General features: G+C 38.6%; 1 protein-coding gene across 1 annotated transcript in view; it reads left to right on the top strand.

Moving 5' to 3' along the window:
* LOC131036177 (uncharacterized) overlaps positions 1–13500 on the top strand; it is a 119942-nt gene that overhangs the window by 81345 nt on the left and 25097 nt on the right. The gene's annotated exons all lie outside the window — the stretch shown is intronic.

Genomic DNA, 13500 nt, shown 5'->3' with positions numbered 1-13500 from the left:
AGAACATATTTTGTAGCTGCTTTCAAATCTTTGATGTGCCTTTCCTGTTACTTAGATGTAATTGGCATGAAAATATTGGTTCATGTATTTTTCTTATTTTATTATTTATACATTCGTCTGGTTTCATGTGTTGATGTAAAAAGATGAGATTTCAAAAGGATCAGAAATGAAAGGCATTTCAAAGTTGTAGCATATCTAGCTTGGGCATTATGGTCCTGAATAATCTTACTAAGTCCTGAGCTATGCAGAATTTATATACATGTAAAACTACCTCAGAAATCACAGTTGATTGTTAGAAGAGGCAATATTGGTCTTGTTGATGTGTTTTTTAATTATAGTCTAGCACAAAATAAAATACCCAAAATTATCTTATCATCTCTTGAACAAAGTTACTCAAATGCCGAAGATTAGCTTAAGGATCACTTGAGATAACTCCAAGGTTCATAAATGTCGGGTCATGACGTGTGGATAAGCTCAATGGTTTGATGTGATTATGCTAGAATCACAAGGGGACTTACGTTGATTGAATACTTGAATTGCTGTAACTTAGATTCTATCTACCCGCTTGGAGAATAAAGAAAGAGCAAAAGACATAGGGTTTAGGGAGTCTATTCTAATCCTAAGAATGCAAGAGAAGAGTGAATGATTCGAACAATTTGACACAAGCTCAGTGCAATCTTCTAAGGCGCAATTCAAAAATGTTCAAATCATTATCATCAAACATTGATTACCATTCAAGTTAATGCATAAACAATGGATATATAACAATTTGAAGTTAAGCTCATATCATTCCAGCTGACCACACAAGGCACACTTACAATCAACAAGAGGCCAGTGGTATGGACTTAATGGATTCCACACAAATGCATTCAACAAATTCTTCCATTCAATCTAATCAACATGAAAGCAAATAAGAAGCAAAAACCATGGGACTTGTTGAAATAACACATTTCACCACAACTTCATTGAAAAGAGTATATCATTTACAAGTCTTAACAACAATTCCTCCTCCTAATCTAACTTCTATTCTATCTTTTAATATATCTATCCTTGGACTACACACTATTCTATTAATCTTTACAAATGAAGAGCTTGAGCTTTATATAGAGAGCTCATTACAATGAATGGCCTGGATTGAACCCAATCAATGGCCAATATTTTACAATGAAAACCCTAATTAGGGTTTGTTACAACAAACTTTATTTTGTTAAATGAAATATTTACATTCAGGTTCAATACTAAATTTGAACCAATAGGAAACAAGGGTAGGTGCCTCGAAGTTTGTGTCTCCATATGATAAGCTTGGTTCATTGAATCCGGACGTGCTAATGTGGAACTCCTTTGATTGGTAAGTGATGACTAGGATGCCACCTCAACTTGCACTTGTAGACTTGGCAGATCATCATGAATGAATATTGAGCAATATCTCTTGATACTCAAAATTATCTAGCTTTAACAGTGATGATGATGATCTTCTAACTTTGATTAACTCTTTTGAAACTATCGTCTTGAATGTCTCGATCATGGAGGTGTAAGGTATAGACGTTGACTTCTTAGTTTTGGATCTTGTGACTACCTTGGAATGAACCCTTGATGTCACAACTGCTTTGAGATGATTGTATGACTTCTCCTTTTTACGAAATCTCTTGAATATCTTGAAGTCCTCCCTTCTTGCTGTTGGTGTTGTGGATCATGTCCTTGTATAAGTAAATGCTTCTTGTGTAATCACCTTCTGTAATGTCCCCATCATTTTGACAGGCAAATGGCAGTCAAACTCTAGCTTCTTAATTCCCTTGGCTAGAGTTAATAAATAATTAAAAGGGAATAATTATAATTGTTCATTAAGTCATTAAAAGGGGGCCATTTAAGACTTAACATTTAATGACTAGGCGATGTCTTCATGGGGTGATTTTTTATAATTAATGTAAACTTTATATTAATCGCCTAAGTATGGAAGTGTGTAGATGCAATGTATCCAAGGCTGACAAACAATTATAAAAGGAGGATTGATGCAACAAGGAGGGCATTCATGACAAACTTTTTATAATTCTCTCTACAGATTTTGTTCTCAAACCCTAGGACGGAAACCCTAGTGGTTTCGGCTGTTAGGACGAAAACCTAGATCAGCCAACCTAGATCAGCCCACTTGGTGAATTCATCTCAGAATTCACAATTGCGCTTCATTGTTCAGTTTGGATAGATTCGTAGAGTTTCAGAGTTATATCTTCGCAGGGTGTAATATCGCCAAAAGGGTTTTAAGCATCATTCTATGTCATTTTGGTATGTAGAAACCTATTGATAGGTTTGATGTGTAATGGCAGATTTCTGAGTTGTATTTGGACATGTTTGGCCTATCTATTTGATTGTAATTGCAGGTTCAAAATTTCTGATTTGTAGCAGCAGACTGAATAATCTTGATTAAGATTTGTTCCATATATATGTTTGCATTTAACTAGGGCAGAATTCAGGAAATTATTTTTAGAATTATAGTACATATCCTATTTGGGATATTACAGTGGTATCAGAGCTAGTTATCTTGCCAACCTGTTGGAGTTTCAGCGTTGCATGTCAATTTAGTGAATACCCAGATTAGTGCATGTTAGTTTAGTGAACTTGCATGTCAGTTTTGGTGACTACCCAGATCTTGCATGTCAGTTTGGCAACTACCCAGATAGTTGCATGTTAAATCTGAGCAATTCTAGTTAGAAAATTTGTGTTGCTTGTTGCTTTTAATCAGCTGCATGTCAAAATTTAAGGTTGGTTGTTACCCATAATCCGTTGCATGTCATTTTGAATTGGTTCTATACACTCTAGGGAGTCAGGATTGCATAGATATAACCTATGTTACCCGGGGACACGTCCCCGATATTTTTTTCAGCCGTCCCCATCCCGGGGACGTCTTGGGGACAGGGGACTCCTAGGGGACGTCCCCATAAATTCTGCATATAGACAATGAATTTTGACAATGAATTCTATAAACAATTTGACTTTGACTCTCAATTTAACACAAATTTGCCATAAGAACTCTACTAGTTCTTATATGTTAAGGTTCTATAATGGATATGTGCATGTTTTATCCATGTTTTCATATGAATATTTTAAATTTCCCTATTTATTTTAATTTTCCCTACTTTTATATAGCCGTCCCCAAAATTGGCAAAAAAAATCACCGTCCCGGAAACGCGTACCCCCGTCCCCTGCCGTCCCCGTCCCGGAAACTTGGGGTAACATAGGATATAACACAAGGAGTAGGTCAGGACAACAACAAGAGGCTGAAATTACCCCAGCTGAAGTAGAGATGGGTGAAAGAAGAAATGAAAGCCCACCAAGGGACTTGAATAATCAATTGAAAAACTTTTTGACAGCTCTTGCACAACAGCTCAACAAATGATGCAATAGTTCCAGGATTGTATGATCACAGCTATGGGACAAATGAGAATGGATCATTCATGATCAAGAAGATCTAGTTGTGTACCTAGGAGAGGCAATGTTGGACATGAAAATCAAGACAACAAACACACGGTCTGACAGACCTCTTTGCCCTACTTTTCTACCTAGACAAATTGAAGAAGAGGCGATTCCTGAGGAAGTAGCTGAGGAAACTCTTATCACGGATGACATGATGGCTGCATATGATGACTACATGGCACTTCCGGAACAGGTTAGAGCGTTAATGAACTTGAATCAGTTCATGGATCAGCGAAAGGAAAAAGGCTAGATATCGCATGAATAGGCAAGATGGAAGGACTAGAGGATAGGGTAGAATTGGTGCTTAGCCAGCTGAATATAAGGATGCACCGAATAAAATCCCTTTACCCACCTTTGATTGTAGTGGACAAATGAGTGCCAGATCTTGGATACACAAACTTGACATCTTCTTGTCTCTCAAATCGATGGAAGAAGATAAGGCTATTCAATTTGCCACATTGCATTTAGAAGGAGTAGCATATGACTGGTGGCATCATGGGCTAGTTTCTCAGGATCATGCACTAATTCATTCTTATGAAGAATTCATTAACAAATTGATTGCCCGGTTTGACATAAAAGATGTGGAAGTCTATTATAGGGAGCTGGCACAACTTAAGCAGTTTGGTCATGTTGAGGCACACATCAATGAATTTTAGAAAATTGCAGTTATGCTTCCTGACATGACAAAAAGGCATGTTACAATGCTATTTGTTGAGGTCCCAAGTGACAAATTGCGTGGGTTGGTGAAGGTTCACAAGCCTAACACATTACATGATGCCATAGGTCTAGCATTGGATCTAGAGACCACACCTCCCTTCCAACTGCAAAAGAAGATATTTAGTGGTTCTCAATCAAAGCAAAATAATTTTAAACCACAAAAGAACTTCCCAACAAAATCAGATTAGGAGTCCAGAAATGAACTTCGCAGGAAGAAGTTATGTTTTAATTGCAAAGAACCATGGGAAACTGGCCATCGTTGCCTTGGTAAAGGCAAGGTGCATCTGATTGAGGTGATTTCCAAGGATGAAGAACAAGAAGAATAGGATCATAGTATTGATGAGGGTTCTAATCAGGGAGATCAGCCACAAATTGAATTGGAGGACTCAACAACTAAGGAAACTCCACTCATTGTTACTCTATCTGGAGTTCCATGTAGCAGACCTTTCAGGTTGAAGGGTGTTCTTAAGGGACAAAGGATGGTGTATTTGGTTGATAGCGAAGCCACAAATAACTTCATTGACAAAGGATTAGTAATGAGGTGAGGGCTTCAGGTTGAGGAGTTTCCGAGATTCAGGATCATAGTGGCTGATGGTTTTCCGTTGACGTGCACTAAGGTAATTCCTCAACTCAGCATATAGTTTGGTGGCTACACTTTGACAAGGGACTTCTATGTGATTAATCTTAGCAACATAGATGCTATGTTGGTTTTGGAGTGGTTGGAGTCACTTGAACGTTATATTCAAGACTTCAAACAGATGCAGTTGTAGTTCATGGTAAATGGGAAAAAGACAATACTTAAGGCAATGGCAGATGGTGGACTTATGGTGGTGTTAGCTAGAAGGATGGAGGCCCTTATCAGACATGGTGATGTAGATTGGGCAGCACAATGCTTTGTTTCTTCTAAACCGGCCTCCAGTGGGAAACCAGAATACCATGTGGACATACAGACAGTGTTAGATAAGCATAGTGCAGTTTTTGGGGATATACCTCTTGGTCAGCCACCAGACAGAGGATTTGAACATGTGATCGAGTTGGAAGAGGGCTCAAAGCCCGTGATCACCACACCTTTTTGGCACCCACATCACTTTAAGGAGGAGATTGAGAAGACAATCAAAGAGCTTCTCAGTATGGGACATATTAGGCCCAGTTCGAGCCCATTTGCCTCATCGGTAGTTTTGGTTAAGAAGAAAGATGGGATGATGCGCATGTGTATAGACTATAGGGCATTAAATAAGAATATAAAAAACAAGTATCCCATACCCAGGATCGATGAACTACATGGGGCCATGTACTTTTCCAAAATAGATCTGCGCTCTGGTTATCATCAGATACGTGTCAGAGAAGATGACATTCACAAAACTGCCTTCTGTTGTCATTACGGGTATTTTGAGTTCTTGGTCATGCCATTTGGACTCAAATATGCTTCGACAACTTTCCAATCTTGTATGAATCATGTGTTTCAGGAGTAGTTGAGAAAATTTGTTTTGGTCTTCTTTGATGACACCCTAATTTACAACAGAACTTGGAGTGACCATTTGCATCACTTGGACGTGGCATTGGGTATTATGGAGGTACAATCACTTTATGCAAAGGCCTCTAAGTGTGAATTCAGTATGACAAAGATCTTATATCTGGGACATATCATTGGCGCTAATGGTGTGAAAGTGCATCAAGAGAAGATTCAAGCAATCTTAGACTGGCCACCACCCACAAACATATCTTAATTGAGAGGTTTCTTGGGGCGGTGTTCATATTACAAAACGTTTGTGCGTGGGTTCTCTCAGTTAGCTTCTCCACTAACAAACTTGACTAAGAAGGGTGCGTTCTCATGGTCAGAAAGTGCACAGATAACCTTTGACAAGCTTAAGGATGTGTTGACGTGTATTTTATACACAATCATACACAGAATAAAATACCTAAAGGCATCTTATCCTCTCTTGAGAAAATAGTCTCTAACTGCTGAAGATTCGCGTAAAGGATCAGTTAGGTAGACTCCAAGGTTCTTTGATGTAGGGTCTCTACGTGTGGACAAGCTCCAGTGGTATGATGTGATTTGCTGGAATCACAAGGGGACTTACATGTGATGATTGAACTTCCGATCTGCTTTGCTGGACACAGGCTCTGACTAACTTAGATTAAAAAAAAGGGAAAAAGGAAGGGGGTGAAGAGAGGATCTATTCCTAATACTAAGAATGTAGGAGCAATGATTTGATTTTTGATGAAACTCTAACTAGATCTTGTTTTGACATCAATGGAACATCTACACAAGACTAGTGCGATCTTCTAAGGGAGCTTTATGATGTTCAAATCATCACCGCAGGCATAGATACCATCCAAGTTGATGCATATCAATGAAGAGGCGACAAATTGAAATTGAGCTTAAGCTGAACGATTCCAGTCGACTACACAAGGCAAGTTTGCAATCAACAAACTGCTAGTAGTATGGATGTACGAATTCCACCATCAATCAATCACATTCCCTCCATTCATTTAATCATCTACCATCTAGAATTGAAGACTCAACAAGAAACCATGCAAATTGCAAGAAAACGACATATTTCACCATTACTTCAATGAAAATGGAATTTGTTTACAATCAATGGCAACAATTTCTTGCCTTGTCCTCCTATTCTACTCTAATTGCTTCCAACTATTCTCTAACTATTCTAACTATTTACAATTCTCTCTAATTGCTAATTATTAGTCTTTACAAATGAAATGCCTGGGCTTATATAGTGCCCACAATACAATTTGATGGCTTAGATCAATTCAAGATCAATGGCCAAGATTTTACAATGAAAACCCTAATTAGGGTTTGTTACAACCATTACATAACATTTAATGCTTTGACCAATGATAAAATTGTATTGCTTGGACACATGTCCCTTCTAGAAAAATCGACCAATGGATAGCCGGGGTAGGTACATCGGAGTTTGTGCCATCTTCCATGAGTTAAGTACATTGAATCTGGACATGCTGAGATGGACTTCATTGATTGGAGAAATGATGACTAGGACGCCACCTCATTTGACACTTGGAACTTGGTAGATATTCAACTTGATGTTGTTGAGAAGCTTGCTTTAATTAATTCATCTGGAACTATTTTGCTTCTTCAACGAGCCCTTGTTCTAACTCCTTGCGTCCTTGATGTGTAGGAAGATGATGTACCTCGCCTTGGAACATTGGATTGAAAGAGTTCGCCCTTGTCCTGGCTTGATCGTCCTGGCGAAGACCGTCCTTGATCCGGCTTGATTTTCCTTGAAGAGATCTCCATTTGATGCCTACACAACATTTCAAAGTTAGTAACATGATTTTGCAATACATAACATAAATTAGAGAGCAAATTTTAGGAAACTTAATGATAAGTCCTTTATTAATCATTTCCTAAAAACGACTGAGCTAAGGAAAAACAAAATTTCAAAATTCAAAAAAATTAAGGCAATGATGATCAACGTTCAAAATCAAAACAATAAATCCATATCGCCATACCTCTTTGAGAGCTTAACTCTAAAATGCAAAATAAAGGAATTCGCCTAGGCAAAATTTGAAATTCGATAGTCTTGATGTGATCTTCAAAAGAACGTTCCTCTTATCAACTTCGCCACCCTTCAAGTCTTGGACGTGATCTCCTCTTCAAGTTAGCAATTTCGCCATCTTTGATATGTCCTTGACGTCCTAGGCAACTTCACTCAAATGGAAACTTCAAGTTCGCACCACCTTGCTTTGTAAACTCCAAATCGCACTTTGAACACACTCGCACTTCTCCCTTTGATCGCATTTGAATGATAAAATGGTGATGTGAAAATGAAGATTCTCACCCTCCCTTTATAGCGCTCACCTCATACTTACCTTAAGGCCGACTTTGTGAAAATAAAGCAAATTAAACGATTTTTTAATAAATAACAAGGCCGACTTCTAAAATACCAAGCGCTCCCTTTTGATTTTTATTAAATTAATAATTAATTATTAAATGCCTTTATTTTTAATTAATAAATTTCGATTTTTTACAAAGGCAAAAATAATTAATAAATACATACCATGCGCTATTTAAATGCTTTTAATTAAATATCGATTTTTTCTAGCATTTAAATAAATTCAAAAAATGTGTTTGAGCGCCAAATTTTGAAGATGAAAGATACGTACCTCATCGCCCTGGTCCCTGACTGAGGGACAGGAGCGATCCATTACCTTGGTCATGATCCTTGCAATTTTTACGTCCAAGGTCCTCATCTCCACGTTGATTTTGCGATGTTTGTTGGGTCCTTCAAGCTTGAATTTCTTTCTTGTGCGAACAAGTGCATCTCATGACCATTATCGCCCTGGTCCCTTGGAGAGGGATAGGAGCGATCCTAAGGTTTTCGCTTGAAATTCTCCATTTTGATACGATCCTTTCCTTGTATCATCTTCCAAATGCCATTTAAAACCTTGTGCGTCCTTGTCTTAACGTGATTTTCAAAGAATATCATGTGTTTTGCCTAACATCGCCCTTGTCCCTTGGAGAGGGACAGGAGCGATCTCCATGTCTTCACGTTCATCTTGTATCTTTGACCTTCGAACTTGCATTGTAAGGCGAATAATATCATTGCTTGTCCATTCCACGCACGTCCCACTTGCTTTCATGAGGTGTTTGGATGTTATAAGGATCATCGCCCTTGTCCCTTGGAGAGGGACAGGAGCGATCCATGTCTTTTCTCCGTTTTGAGCTCAAGTTGGTAACATTTGACCATGGTTCATCGTTTATCGTCTTCGAAATAATGTCTTTTTACCTCGTCCATCCTCGCCTTGACTTGCCTTTGAAGGAGTATGAGTGTTTTTGCAATAATCGCCTTGGTCCTTGTCCAAAGGACAGGAGCGATATAGACTCCTTAGCTTGATTAATAACATTTGGACGTTAAAAACCCTTGAATATCACTTTAAAAAGATGTCTTGAACCTCGTGTGACCTTGAAAAAACTTTGACTCAACGTAATTTTGCATGAATTGATCAATACACTCAATATCGCTCTGGTCCCTTCCTGAGGGACAGGAGCGAAGTTCAACATTGTGAGCTTGTTCTTGTTTTTATCAACTTGCAATTATCTTCAATGCGTGTAATGACGTCCTTTCGATCCTCTTGGTAGCTTAACACTTGCTTGTCTTTTGAAATCGATGCCTTAATGGAAATATCGCTCTGGTCCCTTCCTGAGGGACAGGAGCGATCCTGGGTCTTAGAGTGCAAATCCCTTCAATGCAACGACCTTGATGCTTGCGTTCGATTGAAAATGCCTTGAAACGTCCTTTGCCTCCTTGTTCATTGTCTTGGAAGGTCCTGAACTTGGAGGAACGGCATCATACTTATCATATCGCCCTGGTCCCTTGGAGAGGGAGAGGAGCGATCTTGCTCTTGTAGGCTCCATCTCACTTTGTCATCTTCGAAAATTATATTCAACGGATTCGCAATGCCTCCTTTCATTCCTTCGAACATAAAATTTGCTTGATCTTTGCCCAGATCGTACCTTATGAAGAATTTCGCTCTGGTCCCTTGGTGAGGGACAGGAGCGCATCGCCTTGGTCCTCCAGTGAGGGACAGGAGCGAAATTCGCTCTGGATCCTTAGTGAAGGACGGGGGCGAAATTTGACTTTTCGCACTCTCTATCAGGATAACTTTTATGGAATATAACATTTAAGTATAAGTGTTCTTATACTTTAAGTTATATTCCATATATACTTTCAGGATGTTTGAGAGTGGTTTCAGACCTCCAGGAGTTATATTGCAAAATCTAGTTTTTGGAGGTTTTTTCAGTTTCCAGACTTAGTCAAATTTCAGGGTCAGGACATTCCAGACTTAGCCAAATTTCAGGATCAGGACCTCACTCAAGCCGGACTTGCCACCCTATTGATCTCCCCGACAGCGCTTCGAGTTATATTCATTTGATAAAATGCACCTCTTTGGACCTTTTCACATCGTCAAGACGTTAAAATCTTGCAAGGACAAAGCAAAATTGGATTTGTAGCTCCGGTCCTTCACTGAGGGACAGGAGCGATTTTTCCCCTGGAGGCATTTCTGTGCTCATGAAAATCTTCAATTTATATTCAATGGAAAGATCTCGCCTTTCTCCATCACTTCCAATTCGTAATTCATCTTGACCCTGCAGGAATAGTAAAATATTTGAAAACGAGCTCCCGTCCTTCACTGAGAGACAGGAGCGATTTTGCTCCTACAGGCCAAAATAACATGATTTTACACATTCTAACACTTCACAAGGCGAAAACAAATCATTAGAGATGCCTAGGATCAAAAATCAAAAAAGTCAAAATTTGGTCAAAATATTCAATTGGCCAAAAATTCGCATTTCATCTTCAACACTTAGACAAATTTAAGCTCTGCATCAACATTCCAATTGAAAATTAGACCATTCTGGCGAATTCATTGCATTCAAAATTTGCATCCTATGAAAGGAAGCTCAAAAAGCTCTCAAAATTGACTGGATTCTGGCCTGAAAAGACGGTAATTAAAACCCTAGGGCTTGACCCTAAATCCAGACAACTAACAAACTAACAAAATCCTAAAAAAGCAAAGCGAAAACGAACAAAACGAGCAAAAAACATGGGTCCCCATTTGCAATGGGGCGATGTGTGAAAACGTCACAACAGGATGCTATGAGTTCGTGTCTAGTGTTGGCATTACCGGACTTCATGCAACCATTTGTATTGGAGTGTGATGCATTGGGACCGGGAATTGGTGCAGTGTTAATGCAGAATCATCATCCGATCGCTTATGAGAGTAGAAAATAGAGGGACTATGAGAGACTTTATTCCACATATGATAAGGATGCTAGCAATCATGCATGTGCTAGCTAAGTTTAGGCAGTACTTGGTTGGGACTCGTTTCATAGTGTGTACAGATCATAACAGTCTCAAGTATTTGGAGCAAAAGGATTTGAATGAGCGGCAACAAAAATGGGTAAGCAAGATTCAAGCCTATGATTTTGATGTGGAGTATGTAAAAGCAAAGAAAAATGTTGTTGCAGATGCTCTCTCTACGAAACCTACCCTTTGTTCCCTCACAAAGATTGCAGTCGACTGGAAGACACAGTTATTGGTTGAGTATTCAAAGGATTCTTTTGCTTGTTATCTTATTGATGGTAAGGTGCAGGATGATAGATATGCAGTGATAGATGACATTATCTATTTTAAAAACATAATCTATCTTGTACCTGGTTCCAAATTGAAGAAGAAAATATTGGTGGCACTACATGATTCACCTTCGACAAGGCATATAGGTTTCTTCAAAACCTATCGTCAAATTCACGAGAGGTTTACCTGGAAAGGATTGAAGGATGTTGTGCTCCAACATGTTAGAGAATGTCTGACTTGCCAGCAGAACAAGTTAGAACACACATTTCCTGCAAGTCTTCTGCAACCTTTGCCGATTCCTGAGCAAAAATGGGAAGGGATATCAATGGATTTTATCACAGGGCTACCACGTGTGCAGGGGAGAGATTGTATTTTTGTATTAGTTGATCGGCTCACTAAGTATGCACACTTCTTTGCTGTTCCTACAGATTCCACAACATTGCAGATTGTAAAATTATTCTTCAAGGAGATCTTCAGATTGCACGGGTTGCCCAAAACCATTGTAAGTAATAGAGATAGTAAATTTATGAGTATGTTTTGGAAAGAATTGTTTAGATTGGTAGGAATTGATTTGATACCCAACACCAGCTACCATCATCAAACGGAAATAGTTAACAAGTGGATTGAAGGCTATTTGTGAAACTATGTTTCAGGGCAGCAACATGCTTGGGTGAGGTGGCTCTATCTTGGTGAGTATTGCTACAATACCACCTATCACATGTCCATTGGCATGTCACCCTGCAGAACTTTGTATGGCTATGAAGCTTTATCATTTATGGATTTAGCATTCGATTGTTAATGTATAGATAGCTTCGGTAAGATAAATGATTGAATGAGAGATAAATGAAGTCTCTCATTCAAATCATTTATCATATCGATTATTAAAATAAATAAACTCAAGCATTCAATTGATAAACATTCCTTTTATATTAATTGTTCATTATCATAGATTCCAAATTTGATAATCCATTCGTATTCACCGATTGACAAGTCGAATTAACCTTTGCAAATACGACTTAATGATTATCGGTTAGACTATCGATTGACATTGATATTAGTCTATGTTTGCACCGATTAAATATCGGGTGATATATTAAACTCACACTGATTATATCGGGTGTTAAGGATAGCGATAATATAACCATGCATCGTTTGACATACATTGATTATATCGGGTGTTAAGATAGTGTTAATATAACCATGTACCGTTTGGCATGCACCGATAATTATCGGGTGTTTGAATATGCACCGGTTGGTAAAATAAAACGCCATTATAGTGAGGGGGCATGATCAAGTGATGTCTTGATCGGCTATGTCCAAAAGACATGGTCGGTCAAGGCATTGCTTGACTGTACCCAGCCCACTATATATGTCAAATGAAATATGTGAGAATGGACATTGAAATTTATAAATGCTCCTACTCTCCTGCCACATAAAAGAAGACAATCAGATTTATATAATAATTCAGTAATAGAGAAAACAAAATAATAAAGTAGAATATAACTTGCATATTGAATGTAAATCGAACATCATTTACATCGATGACAACAAGGTTCCATGGGCTAAGGAGACTATGCAGAGTTACCAAGACATTCTCAAAGCACTTAGAGAAAACATACAACATGCTCAGAATCAACAAAAGATATATGCTGATAGGCATCGAGTTGAGCGGTCTTTTGAAGTGGGAGACTTAGTGTTTCTAGGTTTTTAATCATATAGACAGACCACGGTGAAGATGAGTGGGGCAGAAAAGCTGAAACCACGTTTTTATGGGCCCTACAAGATTTTGAAGAGAATAGGAGAGGTTGCATATGAATTGGAGTTACCTGAGGGCAGCAAAATACACAATGTGTTTCATGTCTCCTGTCTTAAATAGGTTTTGGGTCAGCATATAGTTGCTTCTCCTGAATTGCCACCTCTAGATGAAGAAGGAAAATTGGTCTTGGTTCCAGAAGGCATTGTAGATTGGTGAGAGAGGAAGTTGAGAAACAAAGTGGTGCTTGAATACTTGATCAAATGGAAGAATTTGCCCTTGGAGGATGCTACATGGGAAGGAGAAGAGATTTACAACATCCTAACTTGCAATTGCTGGAGGACCAGCAATTCCGGGAAGGGAGGACTGCAATGTCCCATCATTTTGACAGGGAATTGGCAGTCAAACTCTAGCTTCTTAATTCCCTTGGCTAGAGTTAATAAA

Source organism: Cryptomeria japonica, chromosome 10 (genome assembly GCF_030272615.1).
Source record: "Cryptomeria japonica chromosome 10, Sugi_1.0, whole genome shotgun sequence".
In the NCBI taxonomy this organism is placed as follows: Eukaryota; Viridiplantae; Streptophyta; class Pinopsida; order Cupressales; family Cupressaceae; genus Cryptomeria; species Cryptomeria japonica.
Note: the sequence above shows the minus strand (reverse complement) of the source record. Positions and strands in the feature narration are given on the sequence as shown.